This window comes from Oncorhynchus masou, chromosome 17 (genome assembly GCF_036934945.1).
Source record: "Oncorhynchus masou masou isolate Uvic2021 chromosome 17, UVic_Omas_1.1, whole genome shotgun sequence".
Taxonomy (NCBI): domain Eukaryota; kingdom Metazoa; phylum Chordata; class Actinopteri; order Salmoniformes; family Salmonidae; genus Oncorhynchus; species Oncorhynchus masou.
In genome coordinates, this window is record NC_088228.1 from 6,113,268 (window position 1) to 6,134,560 (window position 21,293).

Here is a 21,293-nt window from a genome sequence, read left to right on the forward strand (position 1 = left end):
CCCTGAAAGGGTTCTTATGTTCCCATGTAGAAAGCCCTTTTTGATTCCAGATATAACCCTCTGGAAAGGGTTCTTAGGCTGTTCCCATAGTAGAAAGCCCTTTTTGATTCCAGATATAACCCTCTGGAAAGGGATTAGTTTTATTCCCATGTTAGAAAGCCCTTTTTGATTCCAGATATAACCCTCTGGAAAGGTTCTTAGGACTGTTCCCATGTTTGTGTTTTTGATTCCAGATATAACCCTCTGGAAAGGGTTCAACCTGGAATTAGATCCTAGTGACTTTGGTTTAAAGCTGGAAAAGACTACCTGGTTTGAACCAGAGATTTTCAAGTGGGATTGTTTGCCTGTCTGGTTGTCTTTTTCATGGTGTGTTCCACTGTGAACGTCTCGTCCTGATTTGGTCCTGTGTTCCTCTAGGTGGATCCAGTATTTCATCTTTGAACTGAGTTCCACGGATCAGGACTCAACCAAAGCTCCCAAGAATGCAGCTACCAGCGAAGGTAGGGCATCTGGACCTCGTTAGGCCAGGGGGACTAGCCCTAAATCTGTTTACATGTTGTCTTTTTCTCCCTCTCTTTTTCCTGCACTGTTGACTATTTTTGGATCAAAACCAAGTTTTTTTTTTTTGAGAGTCATACTTTGTTGAAAACAAAGCCCACAAGGGGACTGTTCTCTTTTTCTGGATTGTTAACCTGTCCCTTTGAACCGAATACTGACCCAACTCTGGTTAACAGTAGAGTCTGGCCCTGTAGTTAGATCCCAACTCTGTCAACTTTGAACCTGAGCCCACAGGGTTACTACTGCCCAACTCTGTTGTGGATCCCAACCTGTCATCTTTGAACCAGTAGAGTCCCCTGCGGAGTTAGAATACTGACCCAACTCTGTTGTTAACAGGATCCCCCTGTCATCTTTGAACCAACTCTGTTGTTAACAGTAGAGTCTGGCCCTGCGGAGGGTGAATACTGACTCCAACTCTGTTGTTAACAGTAGAGTCTGGCCCTGCGGAGGGTGAATACTGACTCCAACTCTGTTGTTCCCATGAACTGGCCCTGCGGATGGAAACAACAAAATTTTATTCTTTAATCTTACAACTGTACTGACTGAACTCTGTTCACTACAATCTGGCCCTGCGGAGGGTGAATACTAATCCAACTCTGATGTTAACAGTAGATCTGGCCCTTATACTGAATCCACCTCTGTTATTACTGAATGGCCCTGCGGAGTTATACTGACTCCATCTCTGTTATACTGTAGATCTGGCCCTGCGGAGGGTACTGAATCCAACTCTGTTAACTTAGAGTTGGCCCTATGTTAATGAATACAACCAACTCTGTTTTAACAAGAGTCTGGCCCTACGGAGTGAATCACTGACTCCAACTCTGTTGTTAACAGTAGAGTCTGGCCCTGTTTGAAACTGACTCCAACTCTGTTGTTAACAGTAGAGTCTGGCCCCCAGTTAGAAAGCCTTTTTGATTCAGATATAACCCTGGAAAGGGTTCTTCCAACTCTGTTCCCATAGTAGAAAGCCCTTTTTGATTCCAGATATAACCCAACTCTGGAAAGGGTCTTAGGCCCTTCCCATAGTGAAACTGACTCCAACTCTGTTGATTCCAGATAGAACCTGGCCCTGGAAGGGTTCTTAGGCTGTTCCCACTCTGTTGAAAGTAGAGTTGATTCCAGATATAACCCAACTCTGGAAAGGAGTCTGGCCCTGTTCCCAGGGTAGAATAGCTCCAACTTTTGTTAACAGTAGAGTCTGGCCCTGGGAAGGGTTACTTCCAACTCTGTTGTTAACAGTAGAGTCTGGCCCTGCGAGGGTGAATACTGACTCCAACTCTGTTGTTAACAGTAGAGTCTGGCCCTGTGGAGGGAGAATACTGTTCTTAACTCTGTTGTTAACAGTAGAGTCTGGCCCTAGTTAGAATACTGACTCCATCTCTGTTGTTAAAGTAGAGTCTGGCCCTGTGTAGTTAGAATACTGACTCCAACTCTGTTGTTAACAGATATAACCCCTGGGAGGGTGAATACCTGGAATCCAACTCTGTTGTTAACTTTAGAGTCTGGCCCTGCTGAGTTAGAATACCTGACTCCAACTCTGTTGATTTTCGTAGGTTGGCCCTGTCTGAGTTGTCTTTTTCCAACTCTGTTCCAACTGTGAGTCTGGCCCTGATTTGGTCCTGTGTTCAACTCTGGTAAAGGCAGCTGGCCAGTATTTCTCTCCACTCTGTTGTTAACAGTAGAGTCTGGCCCTCGGAGGGTGAATACTGACTCCAACTCTGCAGCTAGTTGTTAACAGTAGAGTCTGGCCCTGCGGCATTGGACCTCGTTCCAAATCTGTTTTAACATGTTGGCCCTTTTAGAATACTCCCAACTCTCTTTTTCCAGTACTGTCTGGCCCTTTTTGGACAAAACCAAGTCTGTTGTTTGAGTAGATCTTTGTTGGAAAACAAACTGCCAACTCTGTTGTTAACAGTAGAGTCTGGCCCTTGGAGGAGAATACTGACTCCAACTCTGTTTGTTAACAGTAGATTCTGGCCCTGCGGAGTTAGAATACTGACTCCAACTCTGTTGTTAACAGTAGAGTCTGGCCCTGTGGAGGGTGAATACTGACTCCAACTCTGTTGTTAACAGTAGAGTCTGGCCCTGTGGAGTTAGAATACTGACTCCATCTCTGTTGTTAACAGTAGAGTCTGGCCCTGCGGAGGGTGAATACTGACTCCAACTCTGTTGTTAACAGTAGAGTCTGGCCCTGCGGAGTTGAATACTGACTCCAACTCTGTTGTTAACAGTAGAGTCTGGCCCTGCGGAGTTAGAATACTGACTCCAACTCTGTTGTTAACAGTAGAGTCTGGCCCTGCGGAGTTAGAATACTGACTCCATCTCTGTTGTTAACAGTAGAGTCTGGCCCTGCGGAGTTAGAATACTGACTCCAACTCTGTTGTTAACAGTAGAGTCTGGCCCTGCGGAGTTAGAATACTGACTCCAACTCTGTTGTTAACAGTAGAGTCTGGCCCTGCGGAGGGTGAATACTGACTCCAACTCTGTTGTTAACAGTAGAGTCTGGCCCTGCGGAGGGTGAATACTGACTCCAACTCTGTTGTTAACAGTAGAGTCTGGCCCTGCGGAGTTAGAATACTGACTCCAACTCTGTTGTTAACAGTAGAGTCTGGCCCTGCGGAGTTAGAATACTGACTCCAACTCTGTTGTTAACAGTAGAGTCTGGCCCTGTGGAGTTAGAATACTGACTCCAACTCTGTTGTTAACAGTAGAGTCTGGCCCTGTGGAGTTAGAATACTGACTCCAACTCTGTTGTTAACAGTAGAGTCTGGCCCTGTGGAGGGTGAATACTGACTCCAACTCTGTTGTTAACAGTAGAGTCTGGCCCTGCGGAGTTAGAATACTGACTCCAACTCTGTTGTTAACAGTAGAGTCTGGCCCTGTGGAGGGTGAATACTGACTCCAACTCTGTGGTGCTGCTTTGGAAAGAGAGAGAGAGTGTGTACAGTGTGTGTGTGTACCAGCGTGTGTCTGTGGAAGGGAGGAGAGATGAGAACTGTTTCCCAAGATTAGAAGAGGCGTCTGCCTGTCTGCCTGTCTGCCTTTATGCCTGTATGCCTGTATGCCTGTCTGCCTGTCTGTCTGCCTGTCTGCCTGTCTATTCTGCTTCAGCCCACACTCTCTCTCACACACTCTCTCTCTCACACACTCTCTCTCTCTCTCTCTCTCTCTCTCTCTCTCTCTCTCTCTAACACACACACACACACACACACACACACACACACACACACACACACACACACACACACACACACACACACACACACACACACACACACACACACACACACACACACACACACACACACACACACACACACACACACACACTGAACTTCCAGCCGCCAAAATAATAGCAGGGAGGGCTGTCCTCTCCTCTCTAAAATAACAATGGTGTAGCAAGGCCAAAACGGCCTGTATTCTAGAGAAGGCACCCTCAGCACTGACCCGTGGTGACTGTGGTCTTGGCCTGTGGCTCCAATTCAGCCACAAAATGGCGACTGTTGCAGGCTTGTAAGCTACTTACAACTGTAGCTATCAGGAATGGATTCCCAACGTGAAAAAAAAACTGTCTGAAATGAGGTCATAAAACATTTTCTAACCAGTTTCCATTTGAACACTTTCGCCCCAGGATCAAATGGAGTAGCTAGCGAGATTTGGTTCCTTCACGAGATTAAAGTGGCTGTAGCTAACAGCGCTCTGCCAGGAGTAAATCAGCAGATAAACTATCATCCATCTCCACGAGCTAAGATGGAACATTTGGGGAATGGCAGCAATTGCAACATAGGCAATGTGTGACCTGTTTAGAGCTCTCTGTGAGAGAACATTGATGAGTTCTATTGAATTGGCCATGTGTGACCTGGTTAGAGCTCTCTGTGAGAGAACATTGATGGGCTCTATTGAAATGGCCGTGTGTGACCTGGTTAGAGCTCTCTGTGAGAGAACATTGATGGGCTCTATTGAAATGGCAGTGTGTGTGTAAAACAAGATCTAAAGTATGCAGAAAATATAATAGACATATATTTTTTTCAATAAGATCACATTTGAGAACTAACAATCACCAAAATAAAAGCTGGACAGTCAGGGAGAATCTCAAATTCCCCCAAAATTATGCATTTCGGAGTATTTTTGTCATGGCATGGGGCCCCCATTGATTTTGTTATAACGTTGGAGTCACTCAGATAGCATAAGGCACGGCAGGAATGTGTAGAATTGTAGGAAATTTAAAACAGCAAAAAAAAAATTGGTGCCCATGGCCATGCCCCATCACCTACGCCTCGTTTTGATCCAGAAAAAAACTGTGATGGTTTCTATTGAAATGGCAGTGTGTGGCCTGGTTAGAGCACTCTGTGAGATAACATTGTTCCTAGTGGGGCCTCTCCTTTCACCGTTGCCCTTGTGATAAACCTCAAAGGATGTGTGTGTGTGTGTGTGTGTGTGTGTGTGTGTGTGTGCGCGCGCCGTGCGTGTGTGTGTGCGTGTTAGTGATGTGCAGTTCGCAAACGATTAGTTATTTTTGAACGATTCTTTTTACTGACTCGAGAGTCATGATTCGTTTTTTTCCTGAGTGACTCATTCATTTTAGTCATTGATTTGACCTGCTAGTGCTGGCCCAATGAGTCCTACAGCAGGACTCATACACACCTCTTCCGCTCAGTGGCTCCAGAGACTTGCTTCCAGGGCCCGGCCTGCCCAGTAGGCAGGATGAGGCGACTGCCTATTGTGGCAGATTGACTTTTGCGGAAGATTGATGAGGAATACATACACTCCCCTGTAAGGGCGGCAGTTCACAAACGATATTGTGCTTATCGCCATCACGGCAGTCAAGCAATGTGTGTGTGCGTGTGTGCGTGTGTGTGTGTGTGTGTGTGTGTGTGCGTGAATGAGCCGTAATAAGCACATAAAATAGACCATTGGGATCGTGTGTGTGTTATTCTATAGCAAGGAGGTACTTTCTAATTAGGTACTTTATATCTGTATCTATATCTTTTAATCTGCGTTTACCTTTATCCATCCTGGAAACTGTATTTATTAAGTCACATTATGATTCTTGCGATAGCGATATAGAAATATAAACTATTCAAACGTCGAATTCAACAATGTTATTGTTGTACTGGCTGTTGGTGGAAGAAGGTGAAGCGTGGTGCAGCGTGTTCATCATTATTTAATAGAACACTGAATGACAAAACAGAACACTGAATGACAAAACAACCAAGAGAAACAGTTCTGTCTGGTGCTAAACACAAAAAAATCAGAAAGCAACTACCCACAACACTCAGGTGTGAAAAAAGGCTGCCTATGTATGGTTCTCAATCAGAGACAACGATAGACAGCTGCTCTCTGATTTGAGAACCACACCCGGGCCAAACAAAGAAATCCAAAACATAGAACATGAACATAGAATGCCCACCCTAGTCACACCCTGGCCTAACCAAAATAGAGAATAAAAGCCTCTCTATGGCGTGACAATTGTGATGTTGGAACTGTGTCAACTCGAGGAACATGTGTATTGAACAGTCAACCGGTAGCTTGTTCCAGGAAATGGGTCGTAGTAAAAAAAAAGAAAAAAAAAGAGATTGACAGCAACTTGACCGTGCCTGTATGCTCACACCCAGACAGTGGCCAGCTCAGTGGTCAGTCCAGTTTTCTTATTTTCTGTGTGTTCAAATATTGTGACCTTACATCAGATTTGTACACTTGGCACAACTTCTCTCTGCATTTGAGTCTGTGTTCCAGTTCACTGCTATGATTTCATTCACATTCCTCACATACTTGTTCAGTATAGGAAGGAGTCAGAAATAGAGCCAATTTCCCTCAAAGGAGTCAATATCTTATGTGCCTCTTGAACTCCGCTAATATGGCCACGTGGCATTTAAAGCCATTTGGAGTAACGCAACAAAATGGACTTGGCTCATTTAAGGTCATTAGCAGTAGTGTGACACAATGGACTAGGCTCATTTAAGGTCATTCGGAGTAACATAACACAATGGACTAGGCTCATTTAAGGTCATTCGGAGTAACGTAACACAATGGACTAGGCTCATTTAAGGTCATTCGGAGTAACGTAACACAATGGACTCATTGGCAGTTGTAATAGTGAGGGATATTTTCTTTACCGTTTTTTTACCAGCGTTTTTTGGGGGGGAACTGTTTTTTTTGGGGGGGGGGACTGTGTTTTTTTTAGGGGGAACTGTGTGATTTTTGGGGGAACTATGTGTTTTTTTGGGGGGGGACTGTGTGGTTGATTTTGCGGAACAGTCAACGTACAACAGATAGCAGAAAATGCATTTGCCAAATGTAGAATGTAAAACCTGCAGGTACAGTGCGGTCGGAAAGTATTCAGAACCCGGATTTTGTTGCGTTACAGCCTTATTCTAAAATGGATGACATTTTCTTCCCCCCTCATCAATCTATACACAGTACCCCATAATGACAAAGCAAAAACAGGTTTTTATACATTTTAGCAAATTTACTACAAATAAAAAACGGAAATATTACATTTACGTAAGTATTCAGACCCTTTACTCAGTACTTTGTTGAATCACCTTTGACAGCGATTACAGCCTCCAGTCTTCTTGGGTATGAAGCTACAAGCTTGGCAGACCTGTATTAGGGGAGTTTCTCCCATTAATCTCTGCAGATCCTCTCAAGCTCTAACCAGGTAAGCAAGTTGAGAAGAAGTTCTCATTTACAATTGCGACCTGGCCAAGATAAAGCAAAGCATTTCGACACATACAACAACACAGAGTTACACATGGAGTAAAACAAACATACAGTCAATAATACAGTAGAAAAATAAGTATATATACAATGTGAGCAAATAATGTGAGATAAGGGACGTAAAGGCAAAAAAAGGCCATGGTGGCGAAGTAAATACAATATAGCAAGTAAAACACTGGAATGGTAGATTTGCAGTGGAAGAATGTGCAAACTAGAGATGGAAATAATGGGGTGCAGAGGAGCAAAATAAATAAATACAGTAGGGGGAGAGGTAGTTGTTTGGGCTAAATTATAGATGGGCTATGTACAGGTTCAGTAATCTGTGAGCTGCTCTGACAGCTGGTGCTTAAAGCTAGTGAGGGAGATAAGTGTTTCCAGTTTCAGAGATTTTTGTAGTTCGTTCCAGTCATTGGCAGCAGAGAACTGGAAGGAGAAGCGGCCAAAGAAAGAATTGGTTTTGAGGGTGACCAGAGAGATATACCTGCTGGAGCGTGTGCTACTGGAAGGTAGTGCAATGGTGACCAGCTGAGATAAGGGGGGACTTTACCTAGCAGGGTCTTGTAGATGACCTGGAGCCAGTGGGTTTGGCGACGAGTATGAAGCGAGGGCCAGCCAACGAGAGCTTACAGGTTGCAGTGGTGGGTAGTATATGGGGCTTTGGTGACAAAACGGATTGCACTGTGATAGACTGCATCCAATTTATTGAGTAGAGTATTGGAGGTTATTTTGTAAATGACATCGCCAAAGTCGAGGATCGGTAGGATGGTCAGTTTTACAAGGGTATGTTTGGCAGCACGAGTGAAGGATGCTTTGTTGCGAAATAGGTAGCCAATTCTAGATTTAACTTTGGATTGGAGATGTTTGATGTGAGTCTGGAAGGAGAGTTTACAGTCTACCCAAACACCTAGATATTTGTATGTTGTCCACATATTCTAAGTCAGAACAGTCCAGAGTAGTGATGTTGGACGGGCGGGCAGGTGCAGGCAGCGATCGGTTGAAGAGCATGCATTTAGTTTTACTTGCATTTAAGAGCAATTGGAGGCCATGGAAGGAGAGTTGTATGGCATTGAAGCTCATCTGGAGGGTAGTTAATTAACACAGTGTCCAAAGAAGGGCCAGATGTATACAGAATGGTGTCGTCTGCGTAGAGGTGGATCAGAGAATCACCAGCAGCAAGAGCGACATCATTGATGTACACAGAGAAGAGAGTCGGTCCAAGAATTGAACCCTGAGTCACCCCCATAGAGACAGCCTAGACCTCTGACCCATTACGGATGCAGACAATGATGCTGTGATCGCTAAGATCTTGGTTGAAAACAGCAGAGGTGTAATAAGAGGGCAAGTTGGTTAGGCTGATATCTATGAGGGTGCCCGTGTTTATGGCTTTGGGGAGGTACCTGGTAGGTACATTAATAATTTGTGTGAGATTGAGGGTATCAAGCTTAGATTGTAGGATGGCTGGCTTGTTAAGCATGTTCCAGTTTAGGTCGCCTAGCAGCACGAGCTCCGAAGATAGATGAGGGGCAATCAGTTCACATATGGTGTCCAGAGCACAGCTGGGGGCAGATGGTGGTCTATAGCAGGCGGCAACGGTGAGAGACTTGTTTTTAGAGAGGTGGATTTTTAAAAGGAGAAGTTCAAATTGTTTGGGTACAGACCTGGATAGTAGGACAAAACTCTGCAGGCTATCTCTGCAGTAGATTGCAACACCGCCCCCTTTGGCTGTTCTATCTTGTCTGAAAATGTTGTAGTTAGGGATGAAGATTTCGGTTTGAATCGGGTTCAAGTCCGGGCTCTGGCTGGGCCACTCAAGGACATTCAGAGACTTGTCCCGAAGCCACTACTGCATTGTCTTGACTGTGTGCTTAGAGTCGTTGTCCTGTTGGAAGGTGAACCTTTGCCCCAGTCTGAGGTCCTGAGTGCTCTGGAGCAAGTTTTCATCAAGGATCTCTCTGTACTTTCCTCCCTTCATCTTTCCATCGATCCTGACTAGTCTCCAAGTCCCTGCCGCTGAAAAACATCCCAATGGCATGATGCTGCCACCACCATGCTTCACAGTAGAGATGGTGCCAGGTTTCACCCAGACTTGAAGCTTGGCAAAGAGTTCAATCTTGGTTTCATCAGACCAGAGAATCTTGTTTCTCATAGTCTGTGAGTCCTTTTGGTGCCTTTTGGCAAACTCCAAGCTGGCTGTCATGTGCCTTTTACTGAGGATTGTCTTCCGTCTGGCCACTCTACCATAAAGGCCTGGTGGTGTGCTGCAGAGATGGTTGTCCTCCCTGTCACCTCCCCGACCAAGGTCGCTGTACTATCGCACAGCTTTATAAATCGACTTCGTAGGTCGCAAGGCCAAACGTAAACCTAATTTAACACCAGCCAACCAACCTCTGCAGGCCACATGGAAAGACAGTTAACAAACAGGTACCTTCAACCTGTAATGCCCCCACTCATTGCTTCATGTCTATGGTCTGTCCAAGGAACATATTCTACAGCTATAGCTGCATGTGACATCAGCTGATGGGCTTTATAAGTACATTTGATTGATTGATTGATTGATTGATAACTCACACGTCATTGTTGTATCCCAACTGACACCCTATCCCTATATAGTGCACTACTTTCGCCCGTAGCCCTATGGCACCATATTCCCTACAAAGTGCACTACTTCTGACCTGAGCCCTATGGCACCCTATTCCCTACAAAGTGCACTACTTCTGACCTGAGCCCTATGGCACTCTATTCCCTATATATAGTGCACTAGTTTTGACCAGAGCCCTATGGCACTTTATATGAAACAGGTAGGGTGCCATTTGGGATACAATTCATATGATGATTTTCAACAGAACACCTGAGGATTGTGGGGATGAGCGCTCAGTTACTATGGCAGCCACAAATTGCAGTATTTAGGATCTGAGAGTCTACTAAGCGTGTTAATTGTGTGCAAACTCTGTCCATAGGCCTTGAGGATTGTGTGCAGGTGTTAGTTCGGTCTCAACACTGGGAGACACCAAGGGACAGATTTCCTAAGCGCTTGCACTTTGGACTAAGAAAATAAAAAATATGAGATAAAGATTATAACAACAACAACAAAAAGATTTACCCCAAAATATATCATTTCAATGTGATCAAGACAAAGGAGATGATTGTGGACTACTGGAAAAGGAGGACCGAGCACACCCCCATTCTCATCTACAGGGCTGGGTGAGAGCTTCAAGTTCCTTGGCGTCCACATCACCAGCAAACTAACATGGTCCAAGCACACCAAGACAGTCGTGAAGAGGGCAGGAGACTGAAAAGATTTGGCATGGGTCCTCAGATCCTCAAAAGGTTTTACAGCTGCACCATCGAGAGCATCCTGACGGGTTGCATCACTGCCTGGTATGGCAACTGCTCGGCCTCCGACCGCAAGGCACTACAGAGGGTATTGCGAACGGCCCAGTACATCACCGGGGCCAAGCTTCCTGCCAACCAGGACCTCTATACCAGGCGGTGTCAGAGGAAGGCATTAAAAATTGTCAAGGACTCCAGCCACCATAGTCACAGACTGTTCTCTCTGCTACCTCACGGCAAGCGGTACTAGAGCACCAAGTCTAGGTCCAAGAGGCTTCTAAACAGCTTCTACCCCCAAGCCATAAGACTCCTGAACATCTAATCAAAAGGCTACCCAGACTATATTTGCATAGCCCCACCCCCTTCTACACAGCTGCTACTCCCTGTTATTATCTATGCATATTCACTTTAATAACTAGTATGTACCTACATGTACATACTACCTTAATTACCTTGACTAACCAGTGCCCCCGCACATTGACTCTGTACCAGTACCCCCTGTATATAGCCTCGCTATTGTTATTTTACTGCTGCTCTTTAATGATTTGCTACTTTTATATCTTACTTTTTGGGGGGGGGTTTTCTTAAAACTGCCTTGTTGGTTAAGGGATTGTAAATAAACATTTCACGGTGAGGTCTACTACACCTGTTGTATTCAGCATTTCACTGTAAGGTCTACCTACACCTGTTGTATTCGGCGCATGTGACAATATTTGATTTGATTAAAATGGTTTTATTCACTCTGTATCAATCCAAATCCAGAGTTGTCTAAAAGGAGAGAAATGGTCCAAATGTAAAAGTATTTCTACAGTCTCTTCCTCTGTTATTACTTCAGGGACTTCAGGTGAATAACCATAGAGATATATGGACTTCAGGTGAATAACCATAGAGATATATGGACTTCAGGTGAATAACCATAGAGATATATATGGACTTCAGGGGCTTCAGGTGAATAACCATAGAGATATATATGGACTTCAGGGGCTTCAGGTGAATAACCATAGAGGACTTCATTCAGGTGAGATATATGGACTTCATTCAGGTGAATAACCACTTCAGGGGCTTCAGGTGAATAACCATAGAGATATATGGACTTCAGGGGCTTCAGGTGAATAACCATAGAGATATATGGACTTCAGGGGCTTCAGGTGAATAACCATAGAGATATATGGACTTCAGGGGCTTCAGGTGAATAACCATAGAGATATATGGACTTCAGGGGCTTCAGGTGAATAACCATAGAGATGAATAAATAACCATAGATATATATGGACTTTAGGTGAATAACCATAGAGATATATGGACTAAAGTGAACTTCATTTTGATGTAACGAAAGAATATGGACTGCTTTGTTGAGGAAAAATGTACTATGACAGAGATATGTGTTTGTCCCACCTGAATAATCTTAATTAAGCTGAATGCACGGTAAATAACCATAGAGATAAATGGACTTCTGAATGACTAAAAATGTAAATGTTAAAATGCATGCATTTCCTGTAAACCACAGAGAATCTTCGAGTGCTGAGAAACACAGTGTGTGTTACGGGCCTTGCTTATTTAAGTTTGAGCCAGGCCTTAGGGCGTAGATGGAGGAGCCTGTGTGGCTGCATTCTCCTCTGAGATGGGTGGGTGGCGGTAGCGTTTATGGTGGCGTGTGTGTCTCTCGGTGAACTGTGGTTCACCTCCGACTATGTGCTGGGTCCAGTCCAGATTATGCACTGGGTCCAGTCCAGATTATGTGCTGGGTCCAGTCCAGATTATGTGCTGGGTCCAGTCCAGATTATGTGCTGGGTCCAGTCCAGATTATGTGCTGGGTCCAGTCCAGATTATGCGCTGGGTCCAGTCCAGATTATGCGCTGGGTCCAGTCCAGATTATGCGCTGGGTCCAGTCCAGATTATGCGCTGGGTCCAGTCCAGATTATGCGCTGGGTCCAGTCCAGATTATGTGCTGGGTCCAGTCCAGATTATGTGCTGGGTCCAGTCCAGATTATGTGCTGGGTCCAGTCCAGATTATGCACTGGGTCCAGTCCAGATTATGTGCTGGGTCCAGTCCAGATTATGCGCTGGGTCCAGTCCAGATTATGTGCTGGTTCCAGTCCAGATTATGTGCTGGGTCCAGTCCAGATTATGCACTGGGTCCAGTCTAGATTATGCGCTGGGTCCAGTCCAGATTATGCGCTGGGTCCAGTCCAGATTATGCGCTGGGTCCAGTCCAGATTATGCGCTGGGTCCAGTCCAGATTATGTGCTGGGTCCAGTCCAGATTATGTGCTGGGTCCAGTCCAGATTATGTGCTGGGTCCAGTCCAGATTATGCACTTGGTCCACCTCCAACGTAGATCAGATTTCTCCTGCAGATTCTAGCAGGGAGTACCACGCAGAACACCAACCAATGCTCTCTCTCCAACCTTGCCTTCTCTCTCCCACCCTCCCTTCTCTCTCCCACCCTCCCTTCTCTCTCCCACCCTCCCTTCTCTCTCCCCACTTGCCTTCTCTCTCCCACCCTCCCTTCTCTCTCCCACCTCCCCTTCTCTCTCCCACCTCCCTTCTCTCTCCCACCCTGTCTCTCTGCCTTCTCTCCCCACCCTGCCTTCTCTCTCCCACTTGCCTTCTCTCTCCCACCTTGCCTTCTCTCCCCTTGTGGGGCCTGTCTTACTACTTGTTGGGCCAGTCTTACTGCTTGTGGGGCCAGTCGATTACTGCTTGTGGGGCCCAGTCTACTGCTTGTGGGGCCAGTCCAGTATTGCTTGTGGGGCCAGTCCAGATTGCTTGTGGGGCCAGTCGATTTGTGGGGCCAGTCTTACGGCTTGGGGGCCAGTCCAGATACTGCTTGGGGGCCAGTCTTAATGTTTGGGGGCCAGTCTTACTGCTTTGGGGCCAGTCTTACTGCTTGTGGGGCAGAAGGTGGACTCCAAACCATTATAAACGGTCCATAAGCTCATGGTAGTGAGTTTCAACCGATTATGAGTCAACTACACTGTAAACATACAGTAGCTAAACCCTAAACTCTAACAGTATGTATCTAGGTGAGTACTCATTAACAGTATGTATCTAGGTGAGTACTCACTCAGAGAGAGAGAGAGAGAGCACCAGAGAGAGCACGAGAGAGAACGAGCACCAGAGAGCACCAGAGCGAGAGAGAGCACCAGAGAGAGCACGAGAGAGAACGAGCACCAGAGAGCACCAGAGAGAGAGAGAGCACCAGAGAAAGCACCAGAGAAAGAGAGCAGGAGAGAGAGCACCAGAGAGAGAGAGAGCACCAGAGAGAGAGAGAGCACCAGAGAGAGAGAGAGAGAGCACCAGAGAGAGAGACCAGAGAGAGAGAGCACCAGAGAGAGAGAGGGTCCAGAGAGAGAGAGCACCAGAGAGAGTCCAGAGAGAGAGGTCCAGTCCAGAGAGTGCTGGAGAGAGAGCACCAGAGAGAGAGAGAGTGCACCAGAGAGAGAGAGCACCAGAGAGAGAGAGCACCAGAGAGAGAGAGCACCAGAGAGAGAGAGAGCACCAGAGAGAGAGAGAGAGAGAGAACAAAAAAAGTTTAAATATATATGACTTCTTACATGTTGGACTACTGTACTAACAACCTGCACTGATGGGGAAACCGGCAAATTGGAAAAATAATCCTGTACATGCATTCTCAAACAATGCAAGCGCTTTTGACTTGACCAAAACACTTCGTTTGATTTCTATGGCTTTTCTGTAAGTCCTGTGTCGATGGGTCTCGAGTTGGCCTGGTAACAGCTGAGTTTGTATGTATAAGGGGCTTAACACAGACAAGGCCACGGCCATTTACGCTTTAAGACAATCTGCTAGTTCCTTATAAACCTCTTGACAATGGTTTTAAGAGCTCATTGAGTTTAGCTAAAAAAGAGTGAGGCTCATTGTTTTCTAATGGGATGGGACAGGTCATAGCCTGGCATAGGCCTCACAGGGAAACACTACTGCAGTGCTTGGTTGTTTTCAGCAGGGGATTACAGGGCAGAACATATGCTGCATTAAAGCTGTGAAGAGCATGAGAAAAATTATGACGTTCAGCAACGGGGTAGCATAGCCAACCTAGCCAATAACAACGGGGTAGCATAACCAACCTAGCCAATAACAACGGGGGCCATAACCAACCTAGCCAATAACAACGGATTAGCATAGCCATCCTAGCCAATAACAACTGGGTAGCATAGCCAACCTATCCAATAACAACGGGGCCAGCCAACCTAGCCAATAACAACGGATTAGGGCCAACCTAGCCAATAACAACGGGGTAGCATAGCCAACCTAGCCAATAACAACGGATTAGCATAGCCAACCTAGCCAATAACAACGGGGTAGCATAGCCAACCTAGCCAATAACAACGGATTAGCATAGCCAACCTAGCCAATAACAACAGGATAGAATAGCCAACCTAGCCAATAACAACGGATTAGCATAGCCAACCTAGCCAATAACAACGGATTAGCATAGCCAACCTAGCCAGTAACAACGGGGTAGCATAGCCAACCTAGCCAATAACAACGGGGTAGAAGAGCCAACCTAGCCAATAACAAGGGATTAGCATAGCCAACCTAGCCAATAAAAACGGATTAGCATAGCCAACCTAGCCAATAACAATGGATTAGCATAGCCAACCTAGCCAATAACAACGGGGTAGCAAAGCCAACCTAGCCAATAACAACGGGATAGCATAGCCAACCTAGCCAATAACAACAGATTAGCATAGCCAACCTAGCCAATAACAATGGGGTAGAAAAGCCAACCTAGTCAATAACAACGGGGTAGCATAGCCAACCTAGCCAATAACAACAGATTAGCATAGCCAACCTAGCCAATAACAACGGATTAGCATAGCCAACCTAGCCAATAACAACGGATTAGCATAGCCAACCTAGCCAATAACAACAGGGTAGCAAAGCCAACTAGCCAATAACAATGGGGTAAAAAGCCAACCTAACCAATAACAACGGGTAGCAAAGCCAACCTAACCAATAACAACGGGTAGCAAAGCCAACCTAGCCAATAACAATGGGGTAGAAAAGCTAACCTAGCCAGAACAACGGATTAGCATAAACCAACCTAGCCAATAACAATGGGGTAGAAAAGCCAACCTAGCCAATAACAACAGGGTAGCAAAGCCAACCTAGATAATTACATCTGATAAAATAAGACCGACATTGCTTTGGCTTGTTCTCTCTCACTCAAATTCAATTTAAGGGGCTTTGTTGGCATGGGAAACGTATGTTTACATTGCCTCCCTCTCCCTCTGTCCATCTGTCTAAACCCTCTGTCCATCTGTCTTTCCCTGCCTGTCTGTCTAAACCTCTGTCCGTCTGTCTGTCTAAACTCTGTCTGTCTGTCTAAACTCCCTCTGTCCATCTGTCTGTCTCTGCATGTCTGTCTCTCTCTCTTCCTCTGTCCGTCTGTCTCTCTCTTCCTCTGTCCGTCTGTCTGTCTCTCACTCTGTCCGTCTGTCTGTCTCTCACTCTGTCCATCTGTCTGTCTCTCACTCTGTCCGTCTGTCCGTCTGTCTGTCTGTCTGTCTGTCTGTCTGTCTGTCTGTCTGTCTGTCTGTCTGTCTGTCTCTCCCTCTCTGTCTCCTCCTTTTTGAAAGGCAGAAAAACAAATGACTAATACGGACCACACAAATATACACGCGCACTTACACAAACATTAACGAGGCAAATTCCAACCCTAAAAACGAAAACATGCACGTTCTGTTTCTCACTATCTATGTGTATGATTTACAGTGTGTGCTCATATTTTCACCAAACAAACACACGTTAATATTACCACAATACCCATGGTAATACACAGGCACAGTAACGAACCCTTACAAAAACAAAGCCAGACACGTGGTTTTCATGAAGTGTCACATTTAAATTCAAATGTGATTTTATTTTTCTCCACACGTTTATTTTTCACATTATTATATTATTTTTATTTTCCATCTGGTCTCACATCCAGGGACCGACTAGGACCCTGCTTAGCTTCAGAGGAAAACCATCAATGAGGTGAAGGGTGCTTTGTTGCTGGAATGAATGTGTCAAAACACAATTAAATTGCCATTGGAGGTATTTTATTTATCATTCAAAAAATGTACAAATATTTTTGCATCCATTTTCAATTTCACACATGAAACTGAAAATTAGATTTTAACATGTGTAGCTATTTTACATGTGAAACCCAAATGTGATTTTCAAATGTGAATGTATTTCAATGTGAAAATGCAATTAAATGTAAAAATGCAATTCCATGGAATTTTAACATGTTAACCTGCAAATCAGATTTTTTTGTTAAATTTTCACGTGAACTTGCAATTTCACATGTGAAAGTGAGATTTTCACTTGGAGGTTTTTGCTAAACTAACATATCTGATTCTCACATGTGAAATTTTAACATTTGAACTCTTTAATACAAGTGAAAACATGGTTTCACATGTAAATTTAACCCAACGTGTGAATATTTCTTTATTTTTAAGGACGTCTTTTGAACATCATGTGAATTTACAACTAATATCTCTGACATTTTTTTCTGTACCACTATGTCTTTTCCTAAATAAGTATATTTAATACACTATACATATTTTGAATTTCAATATCACGAACAGAATGTGTTATAAGCAGTTTTCACCATTCACGAGAGTTACCTGCCCAGCTGATAATAGCCCATCAAAACTACACCTCAACTATATCAAAACTAACTTCACACATATAATAGATGTAGCATAAATACACCATTTCATTGATAATAGTCTGATGGGTGACAATATTATAAATTGTGTGGGGAAGAGACTGACTAACAACACAGAGTGAAATTGAACGGGACGAAGTTTGCAGGTACAGCATAACCGTCTCGAGCTAACATAAACATTACATTTACATTACATTTAAGTCATGTTGGACTACTTATCCAGAACCTGCACAAATGGTGAATTCACCTTATGACATCCAGTGGAACAGCCATCTTTACAATACATGCATCTAAATCATTTAAGGGGGGTGTGAAAGGATTACTTTATCCTATCCTAGGTATTCCAAAGACACTGGGGTTTCAGGTTTCCGGAGTCCTGGTGATTGACTCCGCTGTCCTGGTAAAAGCTGAGTTTGTTCCACCATTGGGGGCCAGAGCAGCAGACAAGGCAGTTTTGACTGGGCTTTAAGACAATCTGCTAGTTCCTTATGGTAACCGAGCACAATGGTTTTAAGAGCCCTTGTTTGGTTTAGCTAAAAGAGCCTGAGGCTCATTGTTTTCCCCTACAGCTCCGATGGGACCATGGTCTTGTAGCCTGGATGCGGCCTCAGGGAAGCCAGTGGAGAGAGCGGAGTGCGGGGTTGTTTTCAGAGAATTACAGGGCAGAACATATGGGCTGCATTAAAGCTTGAAGGATGAGTTGTAGGGGTTTAATGGCACAGGCAGGGAGCCCAGCCAACCGAGCCAATAATCCAGACGGGGTAGATGACAAGTGCCTGGATTAGGACCTGCGCCGGTGTGAGGCAGGGGCGTAACTCAATGTTGTAGAGCATGAACCTAACAACGGGCCACCAACCTTGATGTTAATAACAACTGGGTAGCATCACGCCAAGGTTCTTAGCGCTCTGGGAGGAGGAAGCAACCTAGTTGTCAACCGTGATGGCGAGATCATGGAACCAGTCCTTCCCAACGGGAGGAAGAGCCAACTCTAGCCTTGCCGAGGTTCAGCTTGAGGTGGTGATCCGTCATCCACACTGGATATGTCTGCCAGACATGCAGAATGCAACACCTGGTCATTAGCATAGGGGGAAAGGAGCCAGATTAATTGTGTGTTAGCATAGCAATGATAGGAGAGACCATGTGAGGTTATGACAGAGCCAACCTATAGCCAATAACAGAGGGCCTAGAACAGAGCCCTGGGGGACACCAGTGGTGAGAGCGCGTGGCGAGGAGACAGATTAGCATAGCGCCACGCCACCTGGTAGGAGCGACCATGTCAGGTAGCGCAATAACAACGTGGGCCGCACCGCCAATGCCCAACAACGGAGAGGGTGGAGAGGAGGATCTGATGGTTCAACAGTGTCGCATAGGCAGCCGATAGGTCTAGAAGGATGAGAGCAGAAGAGAGCCAACCTAGTCAATAACAGTGCGGAGCGCCAACCTAGCCAATAACAACAGAAGAGCATAGTTGAATGACTAGTCTTGAAACCTGACTGATTTGGATCAGAAATTCTGAGAATAACAACGGATTAGCATGGCCAAGGACGGCCGTAAGAGTTTTGGAGAGAAAGAACCTAGCCAATACTGGTCTGTAGTTGTTGACATCGGAGGGATCGAGTGTAGGTTTTTTCAGAAGCCAACCTAACCAAAGACGGAAGGGACGTAGCCAGCGGTCAATGAGTTGATGAGCGAGGTGAGGTAAGGGAGAAGGTCTCCGGCCAATGGTCTGGAGAAGAGAGGAGGGGGTAGGGTCAAGCTAGGCAATTGTTGGGGTAGCAAAGCCAACCTAGATAATTTCATCTGGAGAAAATAAAAGAGGTCAGAGCACAGGGTTGTTCTCTGTCACTCAGAACCAATTTAAGGGGCTTTGACTTAGCAAACGAGGATCGGATGTCGTTGACCTTCTTTTCAAAATGGTTCTGTCCATCTGCAGAGAGGGAGGAGGGGGGATCTGTCTTCAGGAGGGAGGAGAAGGTGTCTCTTCCTCTGGGTTAGAGGCAGATGCTTCAATTTAGTCTGTCTGGCTTCCCTCTGTCCATCTGTCAGAGGAGGAAAATGTAGAGAGGTCTGAAAGGATGCCAGGTCCGCAGGGAGGCTGTCTTCCTCCATTTCCGTCTGTCTGTCTCCGGAGCACTGTTCTGTGAGCTCGCAATGAGTCGTCGAGCCACGGAGCGGGAGGGGAGGACCGTCCGTCCTAGAGGATAAGGGACATAGAGAGTCAAAGGATGCAGAAAGGGAAGTCTGTCTGGTTGAGGAGGCAGAATCCTCTCTAGGTTGGAGAAGGTATTTGAAAGAGATGAAATGGAAGAGGAATAGCGGGGGAGAGAGAGCAAATATGGGACGGCGCACTACCATCCGATAACGGGCAAATTCCAACCCTAAAATGAGAGCGAAGGGAAAAGGATACAAGGTAGTGTTTCTCAGACTTGGAGGAGTTACAATGAGGTTCATATTTTCAAGAACAGCATCTAGTAAAGATGAGGTCACAATACCCATGGTAATACAGGGGGGAAGGTGAGAGGGTGAGGTCAAAAGAAAGAGAGGTGGAAAGAAGGAGGCAGAGAGGAATGAGTCAAAGGTGATTTTAGGTTAAAGTCGCCCAGGACTGTGAGAGGTGAGCCGTCCTCAGGAAAGGAGCTTATAAGGCATCATCTCATTGATGAACTCTCAGAGGGAACCTGGAGGGCGATAAATGATAAGGATGTTAAGCTCGAAAGTGCTGGTAACTGTGACAGCATGGAATTCAAAGGAGGCCATCAGATGGGTAAGGTGAGAAAGGGTGACCACTTGGGAGAGATGAGGATGTGTCAAACACAATTACCAGAAGCTCATTGGGGTATTTTATTTATCACGTTGGAAAAAATGTAGGAAAGTATTTTGTGGTGATCCATTTTCAATTTGCCAATGAAACTGAAAATTAGATTTTAACATGTGTAGATGAACTTACCTTGTTGGCCGCAAATCATCAGTTTTCAGATGTGAATGCTACCGGAGACCTGGAACTCCAAATGTGGGTCGTTCGCATGGGACCATTTTAACATGTTAACCTGCCAATCAGTGTTTTGTTTGTTGGTCTGTGCAGAGTGAAGAACAGGGATAGATAGACACATAGTTGACAGGCTGAAGAGGCTAACCTGCAAAATGAATTTTTTGTTGTTGATTTTCGCTAATGCAAAGGAGATTGGAATGACAAGTGCATATCTGATTCTCAATGTTCAGAAATTTTAACATTTGAAGAATCTTATTGACTAAAATGAAAACATGGTTTCACTGTGAAAGGCTAAGCCCAACGTGGCTATTTCTTTACTTTGTAGGCTAGCTGGCAGTGGCTTTTGAACATCATTTGAATTTACAACTGTAATAGTTTCTGCCAGTTTTTTTCTGTACCAGCTGTCTTTTCCTAAATAAGTATATTTAATACACTATACATATTTTGAATTTCAATATCACGAACGAGAATGTGGCTATAACCAGAAAATCGCCCTACACAATTGTCTTATTCAAAGACAGTTAGCTAGCCCAGCTGATCAAACAAATCAAACCGTTGTACTATAATGAAAACTAACTTCAAATGTGATACTACCTGTGGAGCGAAGCGGAATGTTGACCGGGTTGTTGAAGTTCTATTCGGTAGACGTTGGCTAGCTGTTGGCTAGCTAGCTAGCAGTATTATAAATTAAGTGGGGAAAGAGCTGGCTAGCTAACAACAAGATAATCACTCTAAGTCTACACACTCTAAACTACACAATTATCTTGGATACGAAGACAGCAAAGACAACTATGTAGCTAGCTAACACTAAACATCATCGATATAAAAATCAGCAAAGAATATTTGGTGATACTCTACTGTATAGATTTTGTCCCTCGTCACTAATACAAAATGGTGACAGTCCTGCTGAATGTTCTGACATTATAAAGGCTCAAACATACCCTTTTGTCTTTCCACACATTTTTTTCACGTTACATTCTAAAATGGATTAAATAAAAAACATTTTGCTCATCAATCTT

At 44.9% G+C, this 21,293-nt stretch overlaps 1 protein-coding gene across 1 annotated transcript in view; it reads left to right on the forward strand.

The window, feature by feature from the left end:
- The first annotated feature begins 457 nt into the window (after nucleotides 1-457).
- The window catches only part of fbxl7 (F-box and leucine-rich repeat protein 7), a 71,802-nt gene continuing 50,966 nt past the window's right edge, over nucleotides 458-21,293 (forward strand). The window contains exon 1 of the mRNA XM_064992094.1: nucleotides 458-500. The gene's annotated coding sequence lies outside the window, so the exon portion shown is untranslated. The remainder of the gene's footprint in view (nucleotides 501-21,293) is intronic.